Below are 23,669 nucleotides of genomic sequence, written 5' to 3'. Positions count from 1 at the left end.
TAGATAATTTCATTATATTATTTTCAGCAACTGGCCTTGTTATCATAAACATTTGAGTCAAATTTGGTTATAATTTAATTTATTGCTTTTCAAGATATTATTTTTTTATAAAAAACACATATTAGACAAACAGATGGAAAACTAAGCATCGGAGACCAATGTTCATATGGTGAAATATGTTTGTATTGACCTCAGCAATAAGGTGGTAATACCTTTGTCCAGAGAGTTACTGGACACCCTGTATATAACACACCGTTTCTAGGATTGAAATCTATCCTCTTCGTTAGATGAGAGGATGATTAGTACATAAAAAAGAATAAAAGAAGAGAAAGAAAAGGGATCAAACGTACACGAAAACTGCTTGGAGTCCAGTCCAGGCGTTGTCACTGCACAGGATGCAAGTCTTGAAGTCAAGAGCACAATCACACGTTCTCACCAGCACAAGAGAAGGCGATTTTGTGGAACTGCCACCGGCAAATGTTTTAGATACGGTTGTAGAGTATTCGTTGTTTGGAAATATAAAATCCTACCTCACAGAGAGAAACGTTCTTCACATGAACACAGTGCGTGTAGACTTGGGGGGTCATTAGACATAGAAGGGATATTGAATTATATGAAGCACACTTTATGGCATATCCAAATCAGAATAAAAAACTACACATTATGTGAGTATCCAGGACCCCACTGGGTTAATTTAACAAAGAAAAACCTTACTTTTACATTTCAAATTTACAGAATTTAACTATAACAATATGTAGATTTCAATGAATTCTATATCTACTTCTAGAAGCTTTAAGTTATATCAAATGCAATAATACAAAATCTTGTCAAACTGATCTGTAACTGAAATATACAGGGTATAAATATATACAGGTAAATTTATCAAACTAACTATATGGAATCTTTTAATTTTTTTAACCAAATACCACTTTAAAAAAAATCGTCTACATTAGTAGGATTACACAATTTTTTATTGCTTCAATAACAATTTTATTTCCATACATAATAAATTCAATTATTTTATACTTGTATTCTTTGGCTATTTATTATCTTTAAAATCCGAAATTAGTAGATCAATGTCATTTATTGTATTTAGTACCTCATTTACAGCAAGAAAACAGAATAATGTTTTGCCTAACATCCAAAAGAGACAGCCAGACGATAAAACTAGAACTATACTTTATATGGTATTTCTTAGTTATTTTAACTTGAGCATTTGATATTTTCATTAAAAATCATTCTATAAGTTTCGCTATAAGGTATACAAACTAGGAAGAGACTCATTTACATACACGTAGACTCATAATATGTCGTTCTTACATAAACTATTGTGCCTGTATGTATGCGAGTACGTCACGCGTTTTTACAATGGTAATACATAACCAAGTATTTAATGTAATTGTAAGTTTTATTTAATGTAAATAATAAATTAATGTATTCTTAATTAGTGTTAACATGTTAAGAGAGTATACATAAAATATTTAAATCTAGACAAATACGTTCTCCAAATCAAATTTACACACTTGATCTACATTTCTCAACATTTTAAATAAATGTTTTAAGTTAAATAAAACTTTTAATTTAAGCACGTTTGTTTACACATGATGTAGCTAATGGTGGGAAGGGCTGATTCAATGTATTCTCATTGTCTAATCAGGTGTCTCATCTCTTCACCTAGATTACACTCTTTTTTGTAGTACCTATGTGTCCTCCGAAGTCACAACGACGTTATAAGAGTTCATTTAGAGATTCTTCATCGCCGAATGTTGTTGGATCTCTTCAGACGACTGGATCCAGATTCCAGAAATAAGTCTGTGACAACGTCAGATTCTACATTCGGCACTAAGAGGAAGGGTTAAACTGGAGCTAATCTCAACATTCACATGGAGCTAGATCTTACAACCAAATTAACTAAATGTATGTACACAACATGGAGATAGTAGATCGGAGGTAATACTGGAGCTAATCTCAACATTCACAAGGAGCTGAATCTTACAACAAATTAACTAAATGTATGTACACAATCATGGAGATAGTAGATCGGAGGTTAAACTGGAGCTAATCTCAACATTCACAAGGAAGTTAGATCTTACAACAAATTAACTAAAATGTATGTACACAACATGGAGATAGTGGATCTCGGAGGTAAAACTGGAGCTAATCTCAACATTTCACAAGGAGCTAGATCTTACAACAAATTAACTTCTAAATGTATGTACACAACATGGAGATAGTGGATCGGAGGTAAACTGGAGCTATCTCAACATTCACAAGGAGCTAGATCTTACAACAAATTAACTAAATGTATGTACACAACATGGAGGTAGTGGATCGGAGGTAAACTGGAGCTAATCTCAACATTCACAAGGAGCTAGATCTTACAACAAAATTAACTAAATGTATGTACACAACATGGAGGTAGTGGATCGGAGGTAAACTGGAGCTAATCTCAACATTCACAAGGAGCTAGATCTTACAACAAATTAACTAAATGTATGTACACAACATGGAGATAGTAGATCGGAGGTAAACTGGAGCTAATCTCAAACATTCACAAGGAGTTAGATCTTACAACAAATTAACTAAATGTATGTACACAACATGTAGATTGTGGATCGGAGGATTGGTAAACTGGAGCTAATCTCAACATTCACAAGGAGTTAGATCTTACAACAAATTAACTAAATGTATGTACACAACATGGAGATAGTGGATCCGGAGGTAAACTGGAAGCTAATCTCAACATTGTCACAAGGAGTTAGATCTTACAACAAATTAACTAAATGTATGTACACAACATGGAGATAGTGGATCGGAGGTAAAACATCCTGTGTATCGGCCTCTTTCACTTTGCTGGCGAGAGTTATAAACCTGCGGCAGCAAAGCGGAAAAAGACAAACCCATAGGAATCCGAAGACGAAGTTGTTTCAAGCTGCAAATTTGGTAACACTGTAGATGGTATCTTAGAAGTGTGCTGGACCTTTTCATTTTGGCGTTTTTAGAATTCCAAGCTGACAAATGTTTTTCATCTTCGAATCTGGAAGGATGTACTTTTGGTTAATAGTAAAACCGATTTTTCAATTGAATATTTCATAGAACTCAAACACATATAAGTATGACAAATATAGGTGGAATTGAGTATCTTATAAGGATTTTAAAATAATTCTAGAATAATCGTTAAACGTTATAAAAACCATAAACATAACATTTCGAGATCTGTAATCTCCTTTCTTCATAAAGTATGAAACTCCAAAATATCATTCAGACAAGGATTAATCTTATTTTCTATGACTTCTCATATACAAATAAACAAATAATTAGCAAGACTCCTAATTTTTACTTTATTTCAATTATCAACAGTCGGAACATTAATGCACATATTTACATACATGTTAACGAAAGTTAATAGATAATATTTATATTCATACAACTTAATTAAGAGATAAAATCAACAAAAATAACCAAAGATTGTTTGAGTAACAATACAATAAAATATAATAACAAGAAAAATTAAATAATAAAGAGATTTTAAAGCTGAAAAAAATTACATTGAGAAGATTATAAAATCACTTAGAAATGATTCAAGTTACAATTTATAGTATGTAGAGCAACAGATCAATTATATAAAATAAATAATCAGAAGCAATACTAACATACAATAAATAATCTAAAAATTAACAAATATTAACTACTATAATCATGTGGCACGTACAGAATGAAGATTAATTAGCAACAATCAAAACTCTTTTCAACTAAAATCTAACAAATTGTGAAATATGTATGGCAACGAATTGTAGTTGTTAAAGATTCCATAATCAACCACTGCAAAACAATCTACTCACATATTACAAAAAAGTTTTGAATTAGATATTGAGTATACACACATAATATCTAAAACTGATTTTGATTAAAAAAAACATTCCTAAAAAGAAGTATTTTTATGATTAAAAAATGATGGAAAATTTTACATTTTTAACGCAAAATTTCACGAAAGCAAACATGATAGCAACAGATTTTAATTCATAACAATTTCTCAATACAATTTTGCAATACCTTGCTTGTTAGGTTTTACTGTTCCTGTGTAAAGATGTATGTGATTTGCATAGCAATTTAAGTTTATTTAAAACAATAAAACATCGCTCGATTTTCTTCAGATTCTAAAAACTACTTAATACTTTTGAGAAATTTTTTGTATTTGCCGGCGTGTGTATGAAAATAATGTTAGTTGTACATAACAAATTCAGGTATTGAATTTTGATTAAATAGACACCAATGTGTAATTAATTATGTTATACTTTGATTACACTACTACATTAGCTTCTAATAAGCGAATAGGCTGATCGTGTAAAATACAATGCTGTACACGACTCTTCACGGGGTATATGAATTTTAAACAAACATACAGCTATATGCCAAATGATACACATGACATGTTAATTTAACTGCTTTTTCCACACTCCAACGGTCGGTGGATGAAGTCCACACAAGATTAAGCAAAGAGGTGTACACCATTGTTCATAAAAATAGGTTTTAAACTAGGTTAATCATATAAAGAATATTTGGACTCAGACTAAAATAAATATCGAAAGTTCATCTAAAAAATACGAGATGAATAAAATCTAGTTTTGCACAATTAGTATAATGGAAGCGTTTAGAACTAATCAAAATTAACAATATTCCATTCTTGTTAATAAGAAATGTTGAAAAATTAACATAAGATTAGAAAATAAATATTATAATTAGATCAAAAAAGTTTTAAAAATCATATAAAAATAGTACTGCACAAGATTAGACCTAGAAAATATATATTCTAAGAAGAGCACAGGATTTTCGTGAAAAACATATTCTACTAACAGGTTACTATGCTTATTTTTAGCAACAATAATTGGGGATCTTAAAAATCATTATAAAAAAAAACATTACAGACTGTGTTTCGCAAAATTTATGAAGAATATAAATATTACTCATGTACAAAACTGCTCAAAAGTTACAGAATTTTGGAATTTGCCTTATAAAATTCCACAAAAACCTTTTACTTACGTTAAAATATGCATTAAGGAATTTTCTAATTGGTCGTAGAGCAATATTACTTTTAAAAAGTGCGTTATTCATGAATGGAAAACGTTAAATAATTATTTGAAAACATCAAACAGGAAATTTATGATGTAAAAAAAATTTGATGGAACAAAATTTAAACAACCAAATTCTCAATACAATCAAATAAACCAGAGTAATATGATTCTATAATATAATTCTTTCATATATTACCACCGTAATATGTATCATAATATACGAGCGATTCTTGTCCTTACAGCATGTTCTCATTTTATGGAAATCTATTCTAGACTTGGCTTTTCAATATAAATATTAATTTACGATTAATTAAATCGTTACTAGACTGTGTCGTGATAAACACGTACAATAAATAAGTAAGAAATTGTAAAATCTCATAAAATTATTTCCCTACAAAAAGCTTACGATGCAGTAAATAAGCTGCAAACAATATTGCCTGTCGAACGCCTGTGATGAACACCATTCCTGGATTGTATTGAAATAGAAGCACAAACTATTAAACATGATGTTTTAATTGACTTGCAAAAACATTTATCTGACAATCACTCTGATACAACTTATGAATAAATTCCTTCAGTAAGTTTCAGAATATTTACAAATTTTAATTTTATACAAGTATTTTTTAAGTAAGAGAGCTTTCTCAAAAAGGTTTAAAGAACATACTCTTAATTTTTTTATCAGAGTTCTTTAGCAAAAAAACTTAAAAAACACAGAATATATTTGTGTTTTTTAAATCTCGTTTCTCCAACATATAATACCTTGCTTTGTTAGGTTGTAGTGAGTTTGCTTATACATACTATATTTATGTTTTTCCTTACGACTTATTAACCAGTATTTATTTGTTAAACTAAGTTGAAACAAATTTGAACTAAAAATATTTGACCGAAGGTGATGGCATGTTTATTTCGAACCGTTTACCTAGTAGTTGCCTAAAGTTACATTTGGATAGGATAATTTGTACACGTATTTAGAATGAAACTGGGTGCTTTTATTTAATCGATATATCTGTTAGTAGATTCTTCTTAAACTGTGTGTGTGTGGTGTGTGTGTTTTACATTTGTATCCTTTTACGACTCTTCACATAGATTTGATAAAAAATGTTAAAGCTTCCAAAAATATGGCTGCCATTGCTTAAATGCGTGGGTGACGTTAGGCGGCGGAATAGAATGTAAAGGCCCGTGCAATTTCCTTAATAAATCTGGATTTTAACAAATAAGACTCGATAACAGTAACTTAGTAAGATTGTTAAATTGCGTTTTATAATACATGTGCTGATTTGATGTATAGAATACGTGAAAATATACGCACTTTGGTGTCAATTTGTATAACATTGTAATTAAAATTGTTTTCATGTGTAACAATTAGGCAAGGAACGGTCCAAATATTATTACTAACAGTCTACTAATAATTAACAACAAAATGCCAGAATATTTTAATTTGAAATCGTGATCTTATATCAAGTTAATAGAAACCAATCAGTAGAAACGTCATGTAGCTGTTTGTACACTAAAATAAGTGTCACACTAAAAAATTTATAAAACCAAATTATATAAAGAGAACAAAACACACACATTTTTATTATGTATAATGTGGCTAAATATATTATGGATTTTGTTGAAATAGTATGTTCTTAAATTTAGGACAGTATGTATAATATCTACGTAAAATCTGTCAATTTTTTTATGAATGAAAAAATATTAGAATAATATATAAACATATAAAAAAAAATATATATTCTAAGAAGAGCATACTGTTTTACGTGAAATAACATTTGGAACTACCGGTTTACTATTATTATTTCGCGTATTTAATCTTACAAGGTAGAAGTAGACCACGTCACGTGACACAACGTATACTTCGCTGAGGTTGCAAGCACATTTTTAAGCCTATAGCTATTTGATTCCCGAGATGTACTTCGGACAGAAGGCAACCATAGAGAAGAATTCTTAACATCCATTTGAATCAGAAACGACAAACTGTCAGCATACTGTGTGGTAGGCTTCGATGACGATCTGCCAAATGTTATAATTGGACATGCACTAACATGGAACTTATTCTTATCTACATAAAATTAAAGTTTCGTGCAAAATAAAGGAGTCTACAGATGGATACATTCCACATGGAAACATTCTCATTTTATTCATTAAGTTTCTTAGCAGTATATAATACAAAATAAAGAAGTTCTACAGATGGAATCATCCTCGAGATAACTTGCCAATCATACATTCTCATTTTATTCATTAAGTTTATTAGCCAGTATATAAATTACAAAATAAAGAGTCTACAGATGGAATCATCCTCGAGATACCTTGCCACATCATACATTCTCATTTTATTCATTAAGTTTCTTAGCAGTATATAAATACAAAATAAAGAGTCTACAGATGGAATCATCCTCGAGATAACTTGCCACATCATACATTCTCATTTTATTCATTAAGTTTATTAGCAGTATATAAACTTACAAAAATAAAGAGTCTACAGATGGAATCGTCCTCGAGATATCTTGCCACATCATACATTCTCATTTTAAATTCATTAAGTTTCTTAGCAGTATATAAATTACAAAATAGAAGTCTACATTCCAAGTCAAACAAAAGATTTTGTTGTATGTGTTGGGGTAGTTGGGCTACACGTGTTAATATGTCACCATGTTGAAATTCTCATATAAATGTGCTTCATATAAATTTATTTATTCCGCTATACCCCTTTGCCATCAATTTAGCCAGCAAATGTAATAATGTTCGCTAACGCTTCAGCCTAATTCACATGGAGTAGTGACACGTTACCATTATCAAAAGTCAGCGTGCCTCTATATAAATAAAGCTTCGTGCAACATCTAAAATACTCATAGATCAGTTTCGTTTACAGAGATTACAGGCAGACAAGCAGAAATGAAATTTTCCAGCTAATCAGATAATAGGCCTTCGCTAGCGCTCAGTCAATAATCATGAAAGAAAAGATAAAAAGGCTGTGGCATCCACAATTTCGAGCAGTTTCAATTAATCCACCCAATTTATACAGAGTTGTCCTTTACTGGCCTCAAAATGTTTTGAATGTTAAAGCAACATTATTTCAAATTCCTTTTAGATATTGTCTTAATGGCATTTTTATTCTAACCTGTTTTATCAGTTTATATATATATATATATATATATATGGATGCTATATATATTATTTATATATATATATGAAGCGGTGAGATTAAAAAGGAAAACATTCCAGTTTTTTGACAAATTGAGTTGAAATAGCCATTTTGTTTTTCAGACCTAAATGCTCTAATGAGATAAATAAATGAAAACATTCCTTTATATTTAGTAGCCATGGCAACCCATTTGATTCGTAGACTGTTAAGAAAGAAAACATTCCAGGAATGTTTTTCCTTTTTAACCTCAGTGAGGAGTAGTTCGTTGTTTGGCCATAGAGTGCATTGTGTGTAATATTGGTTTATTATTGCTAATACACTAACCTGTAAGTAGTTAAAGTTGTAAGGTTTATGAGAGTATTTAACACTATTTACGTTTTCAGTAATTGTGCTATTACCACTGTAAGTTAAATTGTTCTATGTATCAATTTTGATGATCAAAACTATGTCTGAAGCATCAGAATAATTGAAAGAAAGCCCTGCTAAGAAAAGGGAGAGGCGTAGGAAATGCTGTAAGTTAAAATGAAAGTTGCTAGGCTGAAAAGGAGAAGAGTTTGTAGCAACTTCTGGAGTATTAGTTGAACAAAAGACTAAGGTCCTGAATGTGACTGTAGGAACAAATGTACCTCTAATTTTACTGAGGAACAAAAAACTTAAAATAGTTATTACGGTTTACAGTGGTAGGCCTAAATATGAACGGGACACGTATTTGATAGGTTTGATTGACCGCTGTGATGTTCAAAGGCACAGATCTATTGTCCACATTCAAAACAGCTTTCCTCATCTTTTAAATATAACACCGTAGTTGATGGTAAAAAGTTTGAAGTGTGCCGTAAGCTTACTTAAGCTTACATGCAGTAACTAGCAAGGTTGTTTTTCGTTTTTGACATCTATTTTAACCAAAGGAGAGCAGCTATGGATATGAGAGGTAGACATGGTAATCATTCAAAAATTCCAAATGAAGTTTTAATTAAGTTTGAATGAGCATATCGAATCATATTCCAAAAAAAAAACCTCTCATTACTCATCCATCGAAGTAACTTACCTAGAGGCTGGCCTTACAATGCAAAATTATGCATTGATATGTTCATTGAAAAATACATTGATCTTAGCAAAACAATTAAATATGGAATACTTCCTTAATTACTACAAAAGAAAATATATGGAAATACCGATTATCGGTAGGCCACAAGTTGATGTGTGTTCTACCAGCGAAAATCTTAATACTAAAAATTAAATCTACAAATCTGACTGATAGTGCAAAGAAAACATCTGCAGTGGAGTTAATGATCCATAATAAAGGAGAGCATGTAAATTTTACAAAAACATTGAAGATATCACTGAAATTTGCAAAAATAGGGATGATGTTCATGCAGTGTGTTTTGATTTTTATACAAAACCACTCCCTTTACCTTGCATGCCTGTGCAGGAGATGTTTTATCTCCGAAAAATTATGGCATTTATGTGTTTTGTGTCCACAGCTTAAGTGGATGACAATGTATACATACCATGAAGGAGTTGCAAAAAAAGGTGCTAACGGATGTGTGTTCCTTATTGAATGACTTACATCAAAAACAGTGTTAATGAACAAGTAAAAACTCTTTATGTGTTTAGTGATGCATGCCAGGGCCAATAATCGTAACCAAACAGTGGTTAGGTATTTTTTAATTCATTAAACTTTCTTATGAAGCGGTTTCATGAAATTCAAGTTTTTTCCCAACTAGGAGGGCACAGTTTTTACCTTGTGACCGGGATTTTGGGGTCCATCCAAGAGGGTAATTCGTCGCCATGACAGAGTTTATTCCCCTGAGCAATACAACAAAATGATACAAAGTGCAAAAAAAACTGGAGCCTACAGTTCATAGTAAAAAGTGTAAAAATCTTGACATACTTGATTTTAACCAGTGGTGGCCTGAATATTTCAAAAAAACCTGTCAAAGTGTAAGAAACTAAGGAACCATTCAAAGTCAGTACATACAGCCATCTTACTTTTTTCTGCAGCAAAAAGGGGATACGTGACTGCACGTCGATTCATTATGGATTGAACAGTGATAGTATTTCAAACTTTACAAAGGTGGTGAAGTTATCCATTCCAAGTGAAAGAGCCTATAACGGAAAAAGTTCCATGTGTTAAGGTAGTTGGGCTAAACTTAATGATGTATCTAAAATATTACATTATGTGCCAGATCATATAGACTTTTTTATGAGAACATATTGGAGTGGCCTTCAACTACTGATAACCAAGAAGACGGTGATGACTAAAATACGCTACTGAAAATCCAAGCCTAAAAGCAACATTTTACATTGTACTCCTTTGTTTCTAAGTAATTATTGCAATTTTCTATTTTGAGGACAGTTAAAACTATTTGATTTGATAAAAGCTGAGGGTTTTAATAGTTTTTCCACCTTCTTCCTGTGTTGAGATAAAAAAGGAAAATATTCCATCAGTTTTATTTGTCTCTCAGGCTAAAAACTATTGGTTATATTAAAAAAGTATTTACACAAAAATATTAATTAAATGTAATAAACAGAATTTGTAATTGTTCATTTTACTCTTAATGCTAAGCTAAGGTTGTTATGGAGTTTTTATTGTTTCCTGTAAAAATTAGGGGTTACTGGAATGTTTTCCTTTTTAATATCACCGCTTTTATCATATATATATATATATATATATATATATATATATATATATATTATATAAAGCACTTGCTCTGCCGGGACTCGAACCCAGATGACTTGCCGGGTGAGTGTATTACCACTATATAAATATACATACATTATATATTTCAATAATACTATATATGTCCTAATTTATTATCATCTTTGATTATTTAGATTTTTATTTATTATATTGGTGCGGTTGCCTTGCATTTAACTTAATAGGCACAGATGGGCGAAAGTGAAGAATAAAGAAAGGTTTTATTTACGGAACGTTTGGATAAATCAGCTGATGTAAGCGCGTTTATCCGCAGATTTGGAGGAAGTTGTAGAAAACACATATAAAGGTGAAGTATTAGAACGCGATGTAACCCTATTCCTAATCCGTATGGTTTATCCCATTTGGAGCGGTTCCAACCCAAACAGGTACGGGCTCTAGAGCTCCAGGCCTCGGTTGATTGCGCCCTGAGAGGATCAGAGGCGAGGATGTACTTCTCATATTCGGCCCGATTATAGCCGGTGACGCGCGTGGAATGCCGGGCCGGGTCAAATATAACCCTCGCTGACGTCAAATGTATACAAAACATCGCAGAGGCATACCAGACCTCTGGGGGCACTCGGCGGCGGGGTCTTTGGAAGCGATCTCAGGTGGGGTCGACCGGAGCGACTCTAAATCCAAGTCTTCTTTTAGCTCTGAGATATTCATGAAAAGATCGTCGTGTAATTTGCTTCGATCGCGTGGGTACTTCTGGTGCGAGACGATTTAAACGCGCATCCGAAAATAACCGACAGGAGAGAACACCAAAAACATCGGGACGCCGAGAAGACACTAACTAACAACATACTACTTATTGCACTCAGTAGAGAAATTTTGATGGGGGAAGGGCGTACGCAATGCGTAAAAGGATTATTGTCAAGGATCTGACAGGATCTTGTTCAAAACTGTGTCGTTCTCCTTCTGTTCGACAACTCTAGAAACGTTCCAGGGTGTTGTAATTTGGTATATAAAGGTTTCCCTTAGTCCAAGAAAGAATCCTATTGATTTTTGGGAGTAAAAAGGTCAAAGGCAGCTAGTTAGTCTGTGGGATAACACTCGATAGAAAGGTCCTAGAGGACGTGATATTTGGTGCATTTACGTCTATCTTGGCCTAATAAGGCATTGTTTGGTTTTGGCATTAAAAGGTCAAAGGCAGGCTAGTTAGTCTGTGGGATAACACTCGATAGAAAGGTCCTAGAGGACGTGTTATTTGGTGCATACGTCTATCTTGGCCCAATTAAGGCATTGTTTGGTTTTGGGATTAAAATGTGAAAAGTCACCATTTCCATTTGTCTGTGCTACAAATCTTTGTAAGGACCTTTGATTCTCCTTTGATTCGTTAAGTTCCTCAATAATTTCAAAATAAAAAACTATTTTTCAGGACATTTCTTAATCCTTCGCTGTATCACTAGGCGTCCTATGGTGTGGCTTGCCTTCCACCAGAATAAACCAGAGGTGAGATTATAAAATGTTGGCTCCACAAAAGGTATTGGCTACAGAAAAAGTTGTCACCATGAACTCCACTAAAAGTACCGTAAACTAATTAGCTTTCAGTCGAAATATTTATTAATGATAAATAAAAGAAATAAAAAGAAGTAAAGATGTCTTATTTTACCAGGCGAAAGTTAGGGCTAAGAAGCTCTCTCTACCACTTAACCTGGGGACCAGCGGCTTAAAGGTGACTTCCGAACCACCACCAATGGCCGGGTAGGCGGACTGCTTGCAAGGACAGGATCACTCAGCAGTCACCCATTCAAGCAGCAGCCACGCGATCTTGTGATCTTGCGATAACCGTTGTACCCGCTACACTGCGACCATTGACGTGCACATATAAATACTTGGAAACATAAATAAATCAAAGAACAGATAGAAATAAGTTTTTTTAATTTCTTATATCTTAAATACCATATATTCAATTTACAAATTTACATAACATTTTTGGATTAGTGACTATTTTAGTAACCAAAATTAAATACTTGCGGACAAAGCTCGAGGAACATGGCTCTGTGACTGAGAAATCTCAATTTAGACTAACGGAATTCATAACTAACCCAGCCACGTAATATTATAAGAAGCGTGTATTGTGATGGTTTCACCGCACCGCCACGTTTTATACAACCGGCACGTCGTTTAACAACGCTCTCGTCAAAATTTGTCAAACAAGAATATAATTTAATACTCAGTAGCCAGTAGTACTTGTAGCAATAGAAGACACCGTGCGCCATGGTACTCTTAATCAGAATCCCAGTGCGGTAACCCCACCTTCATGCAATTAAAGGATTCCCTCTTCATTGAATAATCGAAGTTCAACTTCATTTGTTTGTGCCTTCATCCTTTCTTATGCATGCTGTCGTCTCAAGGTTTGAGTTAAAGGTATCATTTCAAACCGCCTTCATCACCTGCCAAAACTGGTGCATTTACAGGAAACGTTTATATGATTCATTCCATGTATTTTTATAAGCTTCGGGGTTGCGGTGTATTCCAATACTTAACCCTGTATGATGATAGGAAATCATGTCAAATATTGGAGATAGCTTTAAAGACCAATATAACAATGTTCGCAATGACGCCCCGACTAATACCATGGATCGATTTTACATCTATACGTAACGTTACTGTGAATGGAACTGTACTACCTTATTACGATAAAGTTAGGAACTTAGGGCTGACAATAAACTGTACTCTTAGCTGGACTGATGCAGTGACAGAGACCTGTAAGAAAGTTTTTGCATCAATGCATTCACTGAAAAAAACTGCAGAGGTTTTTGCTACTTCACATAAAACTGTTGTTGGTTAAAGTACTCATACTACCTCACTTTTCTTACTGTAAACAGTGTGATGAACGACATGACTGTGGCTTTGGGTGAAAAACTCCAGAGAACCCAAAATTATTGTATGAGATATGCATTTGATCTCAGGAGAGATGAGCATACAACACCCTATTATATTAATTCAAAGATTTTGAAGTTGAATGACCTCAGATCAATAAAAATCTTAACATTGGTCCATTCAATTTTAAATTCTGGCTTTCCAAATTATTTCTTAAACGATTTCCAATTTGTCTCTCAAAGTGGTGTGGATAGAACTCGCTCTGGTTCGTCTGTGCTCCGCATGCCGTTGCACAGAACTGCTGTATATGACAAGTCTTTTGTAGTAACGGCATGTCGTCTGTGGAATTCCCTTCTTCGTAGTATAACATTCTTGGAGAGTCGTCCTCGGTTCGTGGCGTCGCTGAGAGAGCACTATCTGGGGCGGAAGGTTGGGGCGGGGTCGGCATAGGTCTCTTCGCTGCAGTTGCACTGGCATGAGTAGAGTGTGAGATGTGTGAGTGGTTTGAGTTGTGTTTATTATATGCATTAATATACAAGTACATGTTATTATTTTGCGTGTGAGTTTGTGATTATAAATATGTTTATATACCTTTTTATCGTTATACATTTGTTATTTTATATTCTTAAATAAAGTTGTACTTTTTGTTCATATTGAAAATGTTTACAATACAATATTTAGTTTTATTATTATTTAGAAATGAAAATATTTTGTTCTAGTTTGTATATGAGGTTAAATGTAAGAAAGGGCCATGAGGCCCTAATTTCGCCTCAAATAAAGAAATATTTCATTTCATTTTTCATTTCATGGAATAATATGCACCATCGTCGCCTCGATGTTGCATACAGAAAAAAAATAAAAACATCGTGCAAATTCAAGTCGATAGGTCAATTCGTTCTCGATATATCATTCGGACACACAGACAAATAAAAATTTCTCCAGTCCCATCAAAAGTTAGCCCATTTGTTACGGACAAGAGACAGAGTCCATGGTAAACTGCATCCATATTCTTGAAATTAACTAACTAGTAGCTACAGGTCAAAAGACGATCCAAATAGAGACGTCCCACCGAAATTAATAACTAGGACCGGTTAAGAGAGTTCCCTACTCACGCCAATGTTAGAACTCTTTGTCCAGAACTCTCTAGTTCTGGGCAAATAATTACTGAGTAAACAGTATCTCGTCAGCGCTACCGAATTCCATAATAAAGGTTCAACGTTTCATTAATACCAATGGCGCTGTGGAGCGCTGTACCGCTAGGGTACAACGGTTATCGCAAGATAACCAGATCAAGCATCGTCGAGCGTGGCTGCTGCTTGGGATGAGTGACCGCTAAGCAATCTTGTCCTTGCAAGCAGACCGTCTGGCCATTGGTGGTGGTTCGGAAATCGCCTTTAAGCCGTTGGTCCCGAGCTTAAGTGTTAGAGAGGGCTTTTTTAGCTCTAACTTCGCCTGGTAAAATAAGACATCTTCTACTTTACTTTTACAAATTACGAATCGCTGACTTGTAAAACTACCACAAAGCATATTTTTAAGTTGTAATAATTTTAGGATGTATTTTAAGTCAAATTTTCATTCAAAATTAATACTATTGAGCCAAAAAATTGAACAAAGACCGTTTCTATTGTTTCCATTTTCCATTCAACGAGAGTTGGACCCCCAAAGGTACCAAACGCGATGTTAAAAATCATAAATAAATTACTTACTTTAGCATTCGGTTGTTTCTCTCGAAGGCGGCGTTGACTGGTAGAAGGGTACACCGAAACTGTTCAAGGCGGTCTGAGATCTGGGGACTCGGGGTTGAAAATAAAATAAAGAGCGTTCGAGTCGGGAGCCGCAGTTTTGTGGCCACGTATTTCTGGAGAGTAGTGAATCTGTCAAGCTCGCTCTGGCACCGAAGTGCGCGCGTTGGCGGGAACCACCATCACACCGCCTCCACTTGGCGGCAAATATCAGCTGATTACTCAAACAATTGGTGCGAAATTCGCGATTCGCGGGATTCATAGCAAAAATTCAAGAGAGAACCATGTTTATGCGATGTTTATTTTGATTCAAAATCTTACAACAGTGGTCTGAGCGCCATTTACAAGTGTCAGGCAGAGTACAATGAGCGGATCCGGTTTTTATATCGATTAGTTATGATTAGTATAATCATAGATTCATCGAATAAGAACTATTAATCGATATCAATGTGACTACGGGTGTAACATAAAGATTGGGTGGCTATGCAATCATATTCTTTTGTGTGATTCTCAGTTAAAAATGAAGAATAATTTTTCCACTTTGTATATCAAACTATACGCCATTTTGTTTATTTATTAAAACAATTTTATATTCGTTGTGATCTTTAAAACTGTTAAAAAAAAACTTGCGAAACGGGTTCATTTTAAAAGTTATTATATCAGAAAAAATTTTTAAAATAAGTTTTATATTTTCAAAATGGCTGCCATTTAACTTTTGTTTATGGAATATCTAATAAACCACTGTTTTTATCAAAAAATTTATAAGAAAAAGCAGGTTTTAAGTCATTTTTCCTTTCCAAAAATACTTCATTTGTAAAAATCGGTTAAGAAATAACCATTTTATGGAAAGTTTCCTATTACATATATGCAAACTAAACGGCCCATAATTTGATGGTATTCGAACAACTGTTATTTAAATCAGCTGTTACTGAAATTAAAATTGAACACTGAAAAACTGACTATTGAACCTTTTACATCTAAATAAATGTAAACATAACCTAAGCAGCACGTTTGTAAGATCAGATTTGCAATAATTGGTAGTGTTATGGAAATAACTATTTATTTTATCCAGATTGAGTTTTGAAGGTGGTGATTTTAATTTAGTATGGAAAAAATGGATTATGTTAGAAAATTAATCATAAAAACTGTTTCTATGGACAAACTATTGATTCCAAATTTGTTACGCTTCCCACCACACGAAACTGCATATAGTAAACTAAAAAAAACATTATAATTACATATACATTTCTCATAAAATCGAACATTCTCAAAATGTAAATGATTTCCTTTACATTTGATATGTATTCCTAGTCAATTCTTTTTTCAACAGAGATATAATTGTTAATTAAAAAAAAATTAAAGAAAACACACCAGTCGGATTTGAACACAATCAGACATTGTGAATATGTTTTCTGAAGATGTTACTTTTACATTTCTCTTTAGGAAAAATGTTGTTTTCCTTGGATTTTCTGGCTGATCGAAGCAAATTTTTTCTGTATGTTTTTGGGAGTTTATTAGATCAAGAACTGAGAGAACGGAGATATTTTACACCTAAAATAAGATGGGATTTATTACTCTGGCTGTTAGACTGGAAGTTGATTTCAAGGGCCGGAATCAACACATTTTACCAAAATAGGCTCCTATGACCTAAGTTTGTATATATTTTCTAGATTAGGACAACAATAAAAACACAACTGTGACACCAGAAATTAAATTCCCTCGGCGCTCCAACATGCGCATAAGCGGAGATAATTAGTAGAAGTCGCCATCTTCTTTACTTCTCGAAGCCTGTCACGGGAAGAATGGGTGTATTTAGGAATAATATATTAAAAAATACCACTATCACAAAATGCAATGTGTATTTATTTCCATATTACTCCAAAACATTCCTCCAGGAATTTCTGAAAGAGCTCTTATCCGTCTGTCCACACAAAATTTGGGTAGCCGATTTAATTAACATCTTAGAAAACCGTAATTTCCGAAGCAATTTTGTTCGACATAAATCAGTGTGTCTACAATTAGTTTCTGTATAATTGAATTTGTTAGGGCATTTTGAGTTTAAATAATAGTAATTAGAATAAAAATAATAGAAAATAATGACCTACTTAGAAACTATAACAAGAAACTCTGTTTGCACTGCTAAAATATAGACAACCTTAATAACGTATGATTTCTATTTGGCTTTCACAAATCAAATTTTTAATCCTTTTTCTTAAGACTATGACTGAACTTTAATATGAGGTTATATAAGAGTAATTTAGTTAATCAACTTTTTTAACTATTGTCATTATTAAAAATGATGTATTATTTATTTTTCTTTTATCCCATCCATGACACACTTACGTTTAATTTAATATTACTAAATCTCAAGGAACATTTGACGCTGTTATCATTGAGCGGTTTGAGATATATTTAAAAAAGATATAAGCAACTTGAGATATATTCTAAAAAGTAATAAAAACACAAAACATATCAATTATTGACGAATAATGTAAGGACTTAAACATTTTGAAATCTAAGCCAAAACTTAAAATGTGTTTGTTATTTTAGTATCAAATTGTCTAAAACAGATAAAAAATTGTGAATACAAATTGTAACATAAAATTCTGAGTATCCTTACTAATGTCGACTCGTATCACACATACTCTTGTTGTGCAAGAAAAAAGGCGTTTAGCTAACCTAGATGCAGTACTAAATGCTCACTCATGTCCAAATATGCAACTTCTGTCGCAAAAATTTAACCGAGTGCGCGGCACTATGTTGTGTTTCATCAATACAGAGATCGGGTGATCGTGAGCAGCTTGAAAGATGTTTATATTTATTTGGGTGCAGACGATATTTGTTTTTTCTAGATTCAATTTAAGATAATTGTCAGATACTCGTTTTTATAAAGGAATCAGCCTCTGATTTGTTGCTATCCTTATGACAGTTGTGTATCAGCAAAATAATGTCATTGTAGAGAGAAAAATTAAAGAGCCCAATACTGATCATTGTGGTACTCTACTAATAAACGCTATTACATTATTTGACTGTTTGACTATTTCATTACTTAATTTTAAAATTTGTAACCGTAACTGAACAGAGGTATTGTATTACTACTTGGTATCAGACTAATTAGCAATCCATGTTTAATTTGGACTGATGTAATTTGGAGTTTTTACTTTCTATCTCCAGGATAGTCTAAATAATGCCATTGATATAGAGAGGAAAAGTAAAGAGCCCAATACTGATCCTTGTGGTACTCCACTAATAAACGCTATTTCATGTGACTGTTTGACTATTTCATTACTTAATTTTAAATTTGGAACCGTAACTGAACAAAGGTATTGTAATAATACTGGTATCAGACTAATTAGCAATCCATGTTTAATTTGGACTGATGTAATTTGGAGTTTGTATGTGTGAAAAAGTATAAAAATTTATAGGGATGGATACTTTTGCTAATTCACTATACTTTACAAACTTGAGAGATATATGTGAGAATCTATCTTCTTCGTCAGGTGGGGGTGGTATTAATACATACAAAAATGACCTGACGAAGAGTATAGATTCCAATCCTCGAAACGTTGTGTTATACCTTTTATAACCTATAACGATGGCAAATGTCCGAAATCCTGTTATCCTTTCAAACTTTCCATCGTCAATAAAAACTTGAACTTTACCATTGGTTATATAAACTTATTAAATTGTACATGACGCGTCTTTCGTCTTCCACGTGGGGTACAATTGACTCGTTTAACTAAAGCAATAAAAATATGCACACATCCAACTTTACAAACGCAGGGTAGTTTTATACCATAGCGACTCATTTTTAATCCTAAACAAATTTTCCTATTTAATGATTATTTTCTCAAGAGATGGATGTATCTTTTTTTAAGTTGAGATCCAGAATGTGTTGAGGACTACGAGTTAAGTAATTGTGCCATCGTGTTAATGAAGAACATTCTTTGTACTTCATTTTACTCAATTACTTTCAATTTAAAGAGTTTTGCGGTTGTCGAATAGAAATTTAATTTGATTGCAGATTGCAGGCATGCTAGTATTTGATTACAATGCTTGTAAGTATTCTTTAAAACTTCTAATAATCTCCAAATCTCAACTCCACGATTGTCACACTAACTGCAAGCATTAATTTATGATTTTTCTTTATTTTGTTTCCAAATATTTTTAATGTATTATTCCTTGTTTGGTAATAATTTTTGTTATAGTAAAACCTTTATAGGTCTATTTATTTATGTTATTGTTAATTGGTATGTTTTATATTCTACTTGTAATCGAGTATCGAGTATGGTATGCTTGTGTTTCCAACCATGTTTAGAGATAATGATTTAAGAAGGTCTTTTTGGGTTATCTTTATAAAACTTATTGAGGAAATTCAAACATTGTGTTGAAAGAAATTATTAACATTACAACTCTATTGCTCAAATACAAATTTAACATGCGATCCAAATGTTCCAATGAGTTAATTGAGTTAATATTTATTAATTTTTCAAAGAGATTATTTGTGCAATGTGAATATGGCATAATGCTGAAACTCGTGTAGTATAATAATAGTATTCAGTCTAATAAAATGTTTGAAACTAATGGTTAGAGTTTGCTTTTATTACTAATTATACTATTAGTCTTCAAATGTGGAATTAATAATATGACCCCTTCCATGAATCAACGGGAAAGGAAACAACTATTACAGGGAAAATCATAAACACAGAGTTGAGTTTTTAGAATGTAAACAGATGTTTGATGTATTTATTATTAATTTTTACTAATGTAGAGTTGTTATGCTTATGACATGTATTGCCAATTTACTGTTAACCGCATGCTTATTGCATTCATCTTATTCAACAATTTATGTTATTATTATATACAAATTTATATATCACTGTATAAATAAGAAAGTACGCATTAACGCATATTAACGTTGGAATCTTTGACAATTTTGAAGTATTATTCTACATCGGTTCACCAGATCCTTGTCAGGAATGGAGGAAAATTTGTTAAACATTATTTTATAATTAAGGAAGTTAAATCCATAAAGGTGGCCATGATAGAATAAACCGTGGTTTGTTAATGGGAGGATCTCTTAATATATTTATATAGGCTGCCTTTTGTGATTTTAAGAAAGACAATACTACGAATATTTTAAGATATTTTGGTAACAATTTTAGATTGTTATGGCAGTTCACTAAATAGCGTACACAAGGTGTGATATATAACGTAGTAAGTAAGTTGTAAAACTTACATAAGTAAGTTAGTAAGTAAATAAGTAATGCTAAAACTTGAACCTAGTAAAAGTCGCTCAGATTACAAGATGTCTACACTTTCTTGAAAATAAAACCGCTACTCTAAATTAATAGGTACTATATCACTCACTGATGCTGCAAAACTAGTATTTTCTTAAGGCGTATTTCACTTATATTCACCCTAATTAATATTAGCCTATAAATGCGAAAGTGAGTTTGGTTGTTCCGCCATTACGCGTAACATATTCAACTGATTGTACTGAATGATATCGAGGGAAACAGCATTTTATAACATTGTAATGATATCAAAGTGAGGTCACTAATTTATACAATATTAATGATCCCCACTTTTAGAATTATATTTAAAATAATGAACCTCGAAATTCACTAAGTATATACATTGATTATATATGTTGATTTTGAGAATTAATTATTTTAAGTACTTTATAATTTAAATTGAGTTTAGTTTACAAGATTGTTTTGAAATTAAATTATACATTTATGTCAGAAATAAAGTGGTTAAAAACATACTCCTGGAGCGACATACCACTAACCGCAAATGTCGAGATGTTGAGTTGCAAGGGTAGATCGGTAGGTGTAGTCTACTGTGGGGGATGACTGTTGGAGTTTGAGGGGTCCCAAAGTATTAAGGGCTATTGCTAACCTAGCCATAAGGGCGTGATAACTGATTTGACTGAAGAGGCTGCTTCAGAACTGGCCTCGCCTTCATCTAAGGAGACAACTGTGTCTAATATCCTTCCTCATGAATCTTGACATGAGGCGGCCCCTATCCCCCAAATCTTCTCCTACCAGAATATCCTGTCACTCCGGAAGCAGCGCAAAAGTCCTTTTAGGACTAAGTGCAATTTCTCAGCTTCTTACCCTAAGAGAACAAAAAGGGCACACGGCTGGATACATTTTTATGATTAATTATTGATTGATAAAGTATCAAGTCAGAAAAGTGTTCCGAGCTTACTCTCAGATTGGGGTATCTGTGACTTGTATATAATTGTAACTATGGAGCTGAGTCAATTAATTTATACACGATATACCCTAAGGATTTACATTTTTTGTAGTGTTACAAAATATTACTGTCCCTCTCTTATCCCATTAAAATTTCTTGTGCTATATGTTTGTAAGCCGTATACCTATTTTGCCTAATGCAGTCAGTGTTGGAACTAACAAAGTGTGAATACAAGATTTCCGCTATGACGTCACAAGCGATATGCTCTGTTTGTTACATTCCGTCGTTGGGTTGCCTACAATAAAAGTATTATCATGTTGTAATAGGAATTAAATTTACTAGGTAGATAATAAAGTCCGTACACGAGGTCTGGCTTTCTTGCAAACTCCTAAAGCTCCAAAAAGCCTTTACTACAATTTAAGATTCAAATGTACTGTACAAACATTGATTTTTGAAGTGTTAACTTATTTTGCAGTCGTTTTAAAAGTGATATTCTACGTTTTGACATGAAACGTAGTAGCTCTAAGAGCAACCTTAACTTTTACCCAGTACATATTCAAGCGTAGAAGTAAAAGTTTAATACTAGAATAATGCACGTTTTATTTATTTTAAGTGTACATAGTTTAAGCGCAAAGTTAGAGCGTAATTTACTTTTCCTTTGGTATTAATTTAGAAGTTGTCCTAATTTTTTAATAGGCAACACGGTATTTTATACTAGTTAGAATAAAACACAAAACTATATTAAAATATTAGAAAAGTCACATAATTAAAATAGCCCGTTTATACACTACATCTAGGTAATTATTCAATTACGTGCAACGCAATTTGACACTGTCTTTTAGCCTAATCATGTTACTGAGCAAAACCACAATTCGTATTTAGAAAGCGATAGGTCCAAAATCTCCCAAGCAAGATTGTCGCCACTATACTACTGGAAAATGAAACATTTTTGTTTACGATAAAGAACAATTAATACCAAACAAAATTCGCCCTATTTTTTCAAATAAAGGTAGAAACTGTTGTAGACGAACAAATGAAGTACCACACTAAAGGCGTTAACGAAACAAAAAGTGAAAACTTACCGAAATGAAAAAAGTTGATACTCACCGACCGCACGAGGTGTGAAAGTACCGGTCGAGAAATAGCACAAAAAAGAGAGTGGGTCGGGCGGCGAGGGCGACTGAGCCAGAAGACGTGTCAGGGAGAGATCGCGTCCCCGAGCTATTTTCCGTGCGGCCCGAGCGCATGCGCAGCGCAATTTGCCGCCCCATGGACTCTGGGCGATCAGAAGATCTCAATGAGCCCGAATTAACCCCACCAGGTGGTCGGTGGCCCGTCGGTGGCCATTCACCTCCACGTCTTAGGGGGCGGGGTGCCGGGAGTCGCAGCTATGGCCGTCAAAATAAAAAAAACCAAAATGTCTTCAAAACATTCAAAAAATTGCAACACCCAAACTGGAAAAAAGAGTTTTGTTTATTAGTTGAAAGTATCTAAAGACAGACCAGGAGCCCAGAGCAAATATGCATTGAATAAGCACACAACCCCGTGTTTCTTAAAATCGATAGGAAAATTTTCTTATCAAAACATAAAAAATAGAGAATTGCAACATATAAACTGAAAAAGTTTTTAAATATATTGTTCTGTTTTACAGTTAAAAGTTTCTAACGATAGATCAGTAGCCGAGAGCCGATTTACACAGAAAGCACACAACCTCGTGTTTCTTGAAATCGATAGGGAAATTTTCCTATTAAAACATAAAAAAAATAAAAAATGTCCACATCTAAACTGAAAAAAAAAAATAGTTTTGTTTGTCAGTTAAAAGTATTTAAAGATAGACTAGGAGCCTGGAGCCATTGCATTTTATAAGCACCCAACCTCGTGTTTATTGAAAACGATAGAGAACAGTTTCCTATGAAAATATCAAAAATTAAAAATTGCAACATCCAAACTGAAAAAGTTTAAAAATATATTTGTGTTTGTTA

At 33.0% G+C, this 23,669-nt stretch overlaps 1 long non-coding RNA gene across 1 annotated transcript in view; it reads right to left on the bottom strand.

Annotated features, from left to right (window-relative positions):
- Window positions 1-23,433, bottom strand: part of LOC124353531 — a 28,739-nt gene extending 5,306 nt beyond the window's left edge. Inside the window, exon 1 of the long non-coding RNA XR_006921606.1 lies at window positions 22,795-23,433. This is a non-coding gene — a long non-coding RNA (uncharacterized LOC124353531). The remainder of the gene's footprint in view (window positions 1-22,794) is intronic.
- Between the last annotated feature and the right edge of the window lie 236 nt (window positions 23,434-23,669).

Source organism: Homalodisca vitripennis, chromosome 2 (genome assembly GCF_021130785.1).
Source record: "Homalodisca vitripennis isolate AUS2020 chromosome 2, UT_GWSS_2.1, whole genome shotgun sequence".
Taxonomy (NCBI): Eukaryota; Metazoa; Arthropoda; class Insecta; order Hemiptera; family Cicadellidae; genus Homalodisca; species Homalodisca vitripennis.
This window is presented reverse-complemented; position numbering and strand designations above follow the sequence as displayed.